Below are 10,753 nucleotides of genomic sequence, written 5' to 3' on the forward strand. Positions count from 1 at the left end.
TCACCCTCTTTCATGCTCTCTGTCTGTCTATCTGCCCAGTTCTCTCCATCACTGCCCCCTCTTTCCTTCTGTCTGTCTGTCTCTGTCTCTGTCTCTACCTCTTTTTCTCTTTCTTTCCATGAGATCATTTCTTCTGTGCCTGTGTCGTGCAGCAGTGCCTAAATCCGATTGTTTCAAGTGAGAACACAAAGAGTTGCTAGATTAAGATACGCCTTGACCAGGTCCTTTGGAGCTCTTTGATCCTTTTGTCTTTCTCATGGAAGATAAAACAAAAGACCCTATAGGTGCTGCGACCATGCACTTCTCTTGCTTAGATCTGGCGGATGTTTTTTTTGCTTTCTTTTTTTTGTCTTTAGGTCCTTTACTTTTGTTCTTCTGTTAGTCTACATTGAAACTCTAGCCTTATCCATGCACATCAGTGGGCAGTAAAATCCTGGGTGACCTGGGGATTTACTGTGTACGAGGTTCCCCTCGGGGAAAGGGGCCATTATGCCTGTCTCACGAGCTGCTCTGAAATGGATTCCCAGCTACTAGCTGGTCCAACCAGGCCTATAAAAGCAACCTGGGCCTTACTCGGACTGTTGGTGGTCTTTTTCTCCCTCCTTTGCTTTCCCTCTCTCCCTCTCTCTCTCCCTCTGTTCTTTGGAGCTGGCCTTTGGGTGGGAAGGGGGGGGGGTCTTTTTGATTGCGTTCTTGCACTGAAGGACCATCTGAGAGGAGCTGACTTCAAAAGGGGCACATAATCCAGGTAGGACGCTTTACTTCCAACGTCTGAACACCCCTCGTCTGAGGTGGCCGTAAAACCGTGGCCACTGAAACGGGAGAATGATTGATTCCTGTACACAACTTAATTTCAGAGCATTTTCATTCCTCTGCCCTGGCAAATATTTATTGTACTTCGTTCTAATTGAAGAAATGGGGTAAACATTCAGATGAGCACTAAGATCTAAAAACCCCACTCGCATGATATGTGAAGTATTTCATTACGCTCTGCGTTCTTGTGTTCCTACTAAAACCATGTTTTTGACCACAATTTCCTGGCAGCATGGAATGGGTTAGGAAGATGTAGAAATGCAGCTCGAGTAACTAAACAGAACTCTGCTGAGGAGGAACTCCTAAGTAAATAGCCGAGATGACAGACAAGAGTGTGGAGAAGCTCTGCACCATGGCAGCATCAAGAGCTGCTGGATACTAGTGATTTAACCTGCTAAAGTCAAACGCAATCAAAACTATGTTGCACACCATAATGTTACTCTTTAAACCAGAGGGGATAGTGGTTCACTGGATGGAGGGCATGATGGCAGTGATGGTACAGTCTCATTCCCCAGGTGATATGCCTCTCTCTCCCAGCCCTGGTCCATATCCATCCCCAGGTGATATGCCTCTTTCTCTCTCTCTCTCTCTCTCTCTCTCTCTCTCTCTCTCTCTCTCTCTCTCTCTCTCTCTCTCTCTCTCTCAGCCCTGGTCCATCTCCAGCTTCCCTGTGAGCCTGCGTTGGGTATGTGGTCCAGTGGGCTGTCTCAGCGGAGGCCAGGAGAGGAAACATGTGTACGAATCTGAGGAACGAGGCCGTGGACCCCGTGCTCTACTCATCCAGTGTGGTGGAGACAAGTTGGAAGATGAGTTGGGTGGACCGGCCAGTGGATGTGGGCAGCCCTGGGCATTCCTGTGGTCTCCCTGGGGCAGGCCGCAAGCGAGCGGCCACTGCAACGGCCACAGATCATCACCCTGCATGGGTCACAAGGGTTGCTTAACGGGTTGCTAAGGTTGCTTAATTATGTGGATGAGAGTATTCTGGACACTGTGGTGGTTGTGATTGGAAAGAAGGCCTAATGACACCAAATGATGGAGGGCAGCTTGAAAGGAATCAGATAAATCACTGTCACTACTGTTTTATTGATTGGCTTGAAATGGGAATCAGAGTTCCTAAAGTGGAATTTTAACTACTGGGTCACAATGTCTGTGCATGGATGCATTTTGTCTTATGGAATGGTGAATGCTCTTCCATGTTACATGGTGTCTATGAGGGGTTTGTGCCGCCACCTAGTGGTGCCACTGAACAGAGAATCTTTTCGCTGTAGGTTTGGTATTAGTTTGATCCACCAGCTTTATGAAGCGTTTCTTTTTTCAACATTTCATTACAGAGAAAACAAAACCTATTATTATTTCAGACTCAACGCATAGGCTAATATTATATTTAGCTGTTGCATTATGAAACTAATACTAATATATTCTTTACAAAATTACACAGATCCTTGAAAATCGTTTTTTTAACAAAATGTTGATTGTCAAAATATCAAAAGACACAAATCACATGAACACATTTCCTATTTCTCCGTCCTTGTATGAAAACCGCCCAGAATAAGGCAAGGTGAAGGTAAGACATTCATTATCGTCTAAGTGGGTTGCATTAGTTTAGATTTAAGGGTGAGAGATGTTTATAACTTATTGGAATTCCGTAAAATAAATGTTCATTCTGGTAATGATTTAGCAAGGACCAAAGCCTTACGAGAAGAGGGTGCAAACTGCAGAGGTACAGGCTACATAATAAAGACCAAAATACTGTATATCTGCGTCGTTGCAACACATCTAGGTTTTGTTCGATATTTCCTCTCTTTAATAAATACAGTTCATAATTTGAAATGACGCTTTAATAGACGCATTCACCTGTAGCCTACCTTTAATTAATTTCATTTTTTTTTTAATTAATTGCAATTCCACTTTGACCACCAGTAATTGTTAAATAAATAGAGCAAGTTTTTTGTTGTCCAGTTAAAAACATTTAAAAGAATGCGCTGTGAGTTTCTTCATTTGACTTGATTACCCTCTGTCTTGCGATTTGATCTCAGTGCATAATTATTTTGTGTGTCCTGAAAAAAGAAAAACGGTATGACCCGCTTGCATACAGCCAGGGGATACATTTTGTTGTTGTTGTTGTTGTTGTTGTTGTTGTTGTTGTTGTTGTTGTTGTTCTTTAGTGCTGTGTGTTACATGTAATCACTCTTGGTGTCACAACCCCTTGGAGGAATTTTATCTTATCATAGGTTACTTTTTTATTGAAAAAAGTCCTAACACACACACACATTTGCTATTTGAAAACAGACGGGAGACAGTAGGCTTGTAGTTTTTATACGTAGTAGTAGTAGTAGTAGTAGTAGTTGTTGTTGTTGTTGTAGTATTGTTGTCGACGGTGTCACTATTGTTTGCTGTCTATTGTAGTTTTTTTAGATAGATAGATAGATAGATAGATAGATAGATAGATATATAGATAGATACTTTATTGACCCCCAAGAGGAAATTCAAGACAAGACAAAACAATTTTATTGTTTGTTGTTGCTGTTGTTGCTTTTTTTGCTGATGCTTGCTGTTCATGGTGTGTGATGAATGCATTAGACAAGCGTCTGTGACAGTGCAATTCAGCGCCTGGTTGATGGAGACAGAAGGGAGAGCCCTGTGCAGCTATGGGGAGCTGCTGCAGAAACCTGTTCTTTCTCAAGATGCCCAAGAGAGCGCGGGGGTCCAACTGTGGGAATCTCGGAGACTGACCGGCCACGACGAAAGACTGATGGATACCCACTCCAAGGTCCTTCACTTCAAACAACCTACAGAACATGCGCCTGTGGGTCACCTATACGTGGCCTTGCTTGTCAGACCCTCATAAATTATGTTTACCTGAAAAGAAAACATAATTGAGAAAAATATGATTGTTCGAACATCAATTTTTTAAATTACCTGTTGTCTTCTGTAATTACGTGTTACGTGCATTCTCGATTAGAATGAATGCATCATGCAAGAATATATTTGTTTTCGTTTAATACAGGATCTTGGAAACGTTAATCTTTCCCTTTTGAGAAGGCACATGTAGCCTACTAAACTGTAAAAGGCATTCTCGTTCAAATTACCCCATATTTTATGGAAGCCATTAGGCAACCAGTCTGACGCCTTCTTATTTCACACAACATACATACCCATAATTTATGAAATAGTGTTAGGTTTGGGATTGGGATAATTGCAACTAAACGAATGGGTAAACAGTTCCTTAAATCACTGTCAGGAAAACAAGCCGAATTTTAGAAACAATTAGTGAATGTTCCTTTGATGTCGCTCAATATGAATGTGTGCTTTTGTTATTGCGCAATGCGCACACACCTCTGCGTTTTATGAACCCGCTTCCACTTTTACAATGTAGTAATGTGTGAAAAGAAGGACGGCCCAGTTGTGACTAAAGTCAATTAAGACGAGAGCAAATCACTAGTCTTCCGTCGATAAGGGGAAATTACCGTATAATGGCGTAATTAATCACCGTTGGTTTATGTATTTCGGTGGCCGGGCGCATAGCGCTACATCACCGAGTGCACTCCATCCGGCTACACCAGGCGCATTTATAAAGCCATCACCCCAGCAGCGTGCCCATGCTCCATTACTCACAATTTAGCGTAACACAACATTGCAGGTTCAGAAGAGTCGTGCGGTGAGTTTTGGCTATCTGAATACTTTGCTAAAAGGCCATTTTGTTCTGTTTCTAGTCGTTTTTTTTTCGGATCTGTGAAATGTTTACCTAGGGCCAACTAAAAAGAAACAATACCACACATAATAACCCACGCAGTGCAACATATGCACCACGTACTGGGGTTTTGAAAGCACCTTAGAAGTTTATTTTCAGCACAGTGACTGCCGCGCATAAAGGGCACTGTGTGTGCTCGACGACGATATGTTTGTGATTAATCCCACTGTAGCTCCAACCTCTGGCGCCAAGACATCAAATGAAATTCAAACGCACATAAAAAGCGAAAGCACAGAAAACAGAACCAAATCATGGAGGAGTGAGCACAGTGGACTGCAAAAACAATAGATGCCTTTCAGACAAAACACTAGAATGCCTCCGCACAGGACCTAACTTGGTGTCTCCAACCATGCTACCCTCAGAGATCAAATAGTTTGACACTAGCGAAATATGCACTGCTCTAAAAGTGAATTGAGTCGAGGGGAGGGGGTGTAAGGTCTGATTGGAGGGCTGGATGGTGGCCGGTCAGGGGGGAATGTTATGACCTGGTAATTATGGGCCTTGGACAGATGCATTATCCAGGCTCAGAGCTGGAGCCACTGGATATTATTGTAGCCAGAGGGCCAAAGGAGCCCAGGCTCTTCCAGCTATATGAGAGTCGCTTGGCCAGAGCCCCACATTGCTGCTGCTCGCCTTGGATGGCTGTGGCCTGCCGCCTGGCCTAAGGGTATCCAAAGGCATCATGGTGGCCCACAATCTGCTGACCCTGTCTTGGAAGTCATCAGAACCTTAGCGCTGAGATCAGCGGTGCCGGTGCAACGGGCCGGTCACTCTTGGGATGTATGTCTCGGCCTGAGTCATACACAACAGTCTGAATTGCTTAGGAGTTGAGATAACACTATCTCCAAACACTGCATGGTCCATCACAGGCTTCTCAACCCACACTGAATGGGAAATTCAGTCTGTACAGTCTGTAAGGCCCTTTTGCACTGTAGGAACTTTTTGCAGTTCCTAGAACATATACAGTTCATAGAACGCCTTTTTTCGCGCATTTGTACAGCATGGAACTTAGTTCCTCTGAATGCAGTTCCTATAACTATTTGAACTCCTACTTAGGGGTAGGGTCTTTTCCCTGTGCATAGGAACCATAACTGATTTGCATGTCAAGGCAGCAGAAGCGCAATTTTTTTAAATCTCTGTAAAAAATGCAAGCTTCTGTTTAAATTTGCTTAACATAAAAACTGCATGAAAAGGCTGCAGAGACTGACTACTGTCACACGACAGATTAGAGGACATTTTATTAACAATGTTGATTCTCTTTTTTTATGTTTCCTGATACCATGAGCTAGGTTGTCAATAAACGTCAATAGCTATTAACTAAAAGGCAATGCTGTCATTATTCATTATTTGAAGATCATGTAATAATTGGGCTACTAATGTGTGTTACGTCATCTCAGAGTTGCAAATGCAAACAGAAAAGAAGCCCTAGGAACTGTGTAGTTCTAGGGGTAGCCTCTCCAGCTAGTAGTCAGTAGCACTGTGTTCTTAGAACTGTTGTGTCCAAATGTGCCTTAATAACAGCCTTTACCTGCGAACAGGCTTTCTTAATATTCACCCCGCCCTTTCTGATAAAACATTGGATTTGTCAAAAAATATTTGAGACAAAGAAACTGTTCATGAATCATTAGAGTGGTACATGAGTCTAATCTTGGTAATCCTCTCTGCCTGTTCAAGGTTTTGGCCTCAACCACAGACAGGCTATAGCAGCATCTACAGTGCCAAAATGAAGGACATAGCATGGTGGGTAATATTTATAAAAAAGACTTGATGGCATCAGCTCATATCTCATTGTCTGTCCTGTGCCAATATTTACCCACACCCAAAAGTCCAAAATGCCCAGTGGATTTGGAATTTAATACTGTGTAGACACTATGAATAAAGGTTGCACAGAAACAGAGCAAGCTATTTGAATTATTTTTTAGTTGCATGGGATCTGGGAATTTGTCTTTATTGACTTATAGGGCTTTTTAAAATTGTATTCCATTTAAAATGATCTTGTTTCCCAGACATTTTCTATGAGATGTTAAGCATAAACTCACATACAATAGCATTTTGTCCATCAGGACAAAAACCACATAATAATCTCTGTCTTAATCCAACAAGTGTCAGATGTTGTAGCATGTCACAATCCAGCTGCTTTCGCGGCATGTCAATGTTGTGGAGGAGGAACTATGAGTTGTGAGAGAGATATGGTCCCATGAAAGCGCTTAGGCCTATCGTAAAATATCTCTCTGACACTTACCTCATAAACCGCTCTATGCGCTGTTTGGAGAACGAACTGAGACTCTCCAACCATTCCATGCGAGGGACAGCAAAGGTGGTGGGCAATTATATTCAAAAGTCAGCACAGCTCACAACATTGTTTGTCTATGTTTAATGAGTGACGTGGAAGCCTACAATAAAGGAACTTGTGTCTGAAGGATTGTAACCGTAACTCAATCAGTCGTGCATCCAAGCGCCGTTCGCCCAAACTCCAGGAGTTGTGTGCAGAGCTCTTTGACGGGCATGGATGGGTCTTCACCCCGGTGTGCTCTCACAGCTGCGCCCCAGCTGAATGGAGCTGTGCGAGATGCGCAGGAGCTCAATGGAAGAGGCCACTTAGACAGGAGAAGACAGTTGTGGGTGCACTGGGGCCCCTTTCTTCTGAACTGCATCGCTAGAATCCGGACGCGCTTCAGCTAGCCTAACCTCATTTGGAGGACTTCCTACTGCGACTCTCTCTGAAGTCCGTGACCCCGTGATTTGTAATCGTAAATAATATATCGTGCCTCCTCGAAGGTAGCCTATAGCCTACATTGCAATCACTGGTCTAGCCTTAACTGACTTTATTTTAGCGTAGTGTTGCACTTTGTGCATGAAATATGCGCTATAGGCCTATAAATAAACTCTTTCTACTTATTTTGACTTATTCGTTCGGTAAGACGTCAGCATCCGTTTGATATGGCATTGTGTTCTCTGTATAAGCTATATTGTTGCCATTTAGTCCTTGTGTGCTTTTATTGCAGTAAAATATGTCATAAAAACAGAAGCAGGAACATTGGCTGTTTGAATAAATCCAGACTCCTACTCATCAAAAGCACTTTCACTGTAACTTATTTTTCCAGCCATAAAACTCTGCATCTTACAAAGTCTAAACTTTTTTCCTTGCGTTTGTGCATTTCATTTGTTACCTTAATTTAAAAACAAGGCACTGAAATCTCAATGGGGAAGCCATCTGGAGATTATGGTTGCTGAGTTTATTCAAGAGAAACGAGAGACACCATTGACCCGCTACTTATCACTGTCTGGTACAGGGCTGTCCAAATACGCAGCATCTGGCAGCTGAGACGTAATCTCTCATTACCGCGCAATGGGCGCGCGCAGTCGACGCTCTGGAGGACACTTAGCTGATTCATTGATTGATATAAATGATGCAAAGTTCCAAACAAATGGATGAAGGTGGATAATATGAAATTGTGAGAAAGTGATTTGAAGATCGTGTCAAATAATCAGTCTTTGACATCATGTAATTTGCTTCTATATGATTCAATCCGTAACTCAAGCTCAAGGTTAAATGCGTTCTTTTCAAGATTCAGGCCGAAAAAAGGTTAACGATTAAAAAAGCGAATTAGACAACTCGCTGTGTATGAGCTATAGTGTAGCTAGTGATGAGTTTATTTCCCATTTCCATACATGATGGGAATCTTTTCTTTAAAGGTTTGGGTGGATAGAGAGGAAATTAATAGCCAAGGAAACCAATCAATTTGTAACATTGTAAGGGGAATTGTAAGGGGAATATAAACAAATTAAGATGTGATCAGTTAAACAATGGCCCATTTTAAACATTCAGTTTCTGTTTTATGTTAGAAAAGAACCTGGCATCCCTACTTGATTGATTTGGCATAACTGATTAATAATTAAGACTGCATGCGTACACAATTCCATGGGAAATGAATGCTTTGAAAAACTAAACAACAAAGATATATTACCAGGAAAGTCTACCACCCGAAGCAATTATCCATTCTTAAAGGTAGATTCTAGCTGAGAAGGTGGTTGTTTGGGGGTGCAGGAAACAATTTAACAAACAGGGGCACTCCAATCTGATGCCCGCTATGCCTGGACTATACATCCATTATGAGGACGGACATCAGAGACACGTCGACACAAATATACCTCCATCAAAACGGCAACTGATTACAGTAACAATTCGCTTTTGAATCAAATACGCGCGTAAAGCTCTGACATGGCACCAACACATGACCTACACCATATATTCGCCAATATCTCACAAAATTATTTTGTTTAATGTAGGCTAGACTACCAAATCCGATGGCAAATTTTGTTTTTCATGTTGTCGAAATTTTTTAAAAATTCTAAATTGAGTCTAACCAGCCCCGGTGCCCTCTGACATCCATTGGTGCCATTTTTAAAACGAGAGAATCCTATGCTATTTAAAGGAGGCTTGTTTAATTGACATTTTACCTTATCTGACGAAATGCGGTTATTTCTCCCCTCTTGCTGATACAGAAGACAGCCGATGCATGTCAAAACCACACAATATTCCCCATCCATAAATGTTAATGACAGCCTCATATATTCTAATTACCAAATGGATGCTTATTAGAGTGAAAGATATTTGGTTATGGATTTGCGGTTTCAGTTTTGAATATCACCAACGTTGGCATCTGCTTGACATTTGGGCTGGATAATACATTGCGTGAGAATAACACCAAGAACGTGGCCAATTACTTTTTTAAACCTTGGGAAGAAACCATTACATCCCTTATAGCGAAATAATGAAAGGAGATACATGCGGTGTCGTCCACTTTTTTTCTGCAGTGTTGTCATGGATAGAATGACAAAAATTCTGGCTGTGTTTTTCATTCGTGAAATTAAATCAGCATGATAACGTTTAAGACTTGATGGTCATCTTACCAGTAAGGATGCCAGGAGAAGCACATAAATCAATTCCCCTAGCATAGGCTGATAGGGTGTTTGGCCTTTACAGTACGTCTCCTTAAACACCGTTTTCCTTCAGGCTCAGTTAATACGCTATTATTATTATTATTATTATTATTATTATTATTATTATTATTATTATTATTATTATTATACCGACAATTCTGGGACGATTATTGAAATACTTTTATCCTCTCATATTCCGGCAGGCAACATATCCCATCGCTAAATTGGTGTTGACGTATTAGCCTATTATTATAATTATTATTATTATTAATATTATTATTGCATAATTCCTTTTTTAAAACAAATCTCTTCTGCTTAGCCTATACCTCTCTCTCTCTCTGTGTAACTTGAACTCTTACCGATAGGCAACGCAAGGTGTCCCGCTTGATCAAATTGTCCTGACAAACTGCAGTTTTTCCGTGCACACGGACTTCATCAATCATGTCAAATTACAGCCCAACTGCCATGTCACCCAACCTGAACCAAATAATGTTACAGGCAAGCATCAGTCGAGGACAACCCCACAACTTTGTGCATGTCAAAACGCAGACGAAAAGCGTAGCCTATGTGACTTCTAACCAAGACAACACGGTAAAGAATAACAACTCGCGGTTTTAAAGTATATGAGAAACGTATTAACTAAACAGGCTAACCTACATGAAACATTTATTAAAATTGATATGTCCTAGCCTAATATTGGCCTTCATGAACAACTTCAAGAGATAATATGGATCACTTTTTTTTTGGTATAGCTTATTTATATGTTGGTATAGCCCTATATATCTATAATGAATCCAATATGTTGTAGGCCTATTCTTTGAATAAAACCTAGAAGAAATATGATGAGAATGTTCATGGCAAAATCTATATAATTAATTTCACAACTAATGCGTTGAAGTATCATACATAACTGTTACCATGAATAGTAGTTTTTATGGGAAACCATCATAACTTATTCGTTGTTTTGAATTATATAATGCTGAATAAAATATGTTATACATTTCAAGAGCGGCACCCTAATATATAGCCTACCTAATATAGAAGACAGAACAGAATATGCAGATCCAACATTAATATGACAACATTCTCTACTTCGTATCCCTCTCAGAGGTCACGGTCCCCTCAGTAGCCTACAGCTAGCCTACTATAGGCCTATCTTACACATCTAGTGAACACCTAGTGTTTCTATATGTAAAGGTCAATGAGACCTAAAACAGTTACTGGGACCCTGACTGATATACATAG

This window comes from Alosa pseudoharengus, unplaced genomic scaffold (assembly GCF_046254945.1).
Source record: "Alosa pseudoharengus isolate Yale_2024_CS ecotype anadromous, Long Island Sound unplaced genomic scaffold, YU_APseudo_1.1 YU_APseudo_1.1_scf_2, whole genome shotgun sequence".
NCBI classification, from domain to species: Eukaryota; Metazoa; Chordata; class Actinopteri; order Clupeiformes; family Clupeidae; genus Alosa; species Alosa pseudoharengus.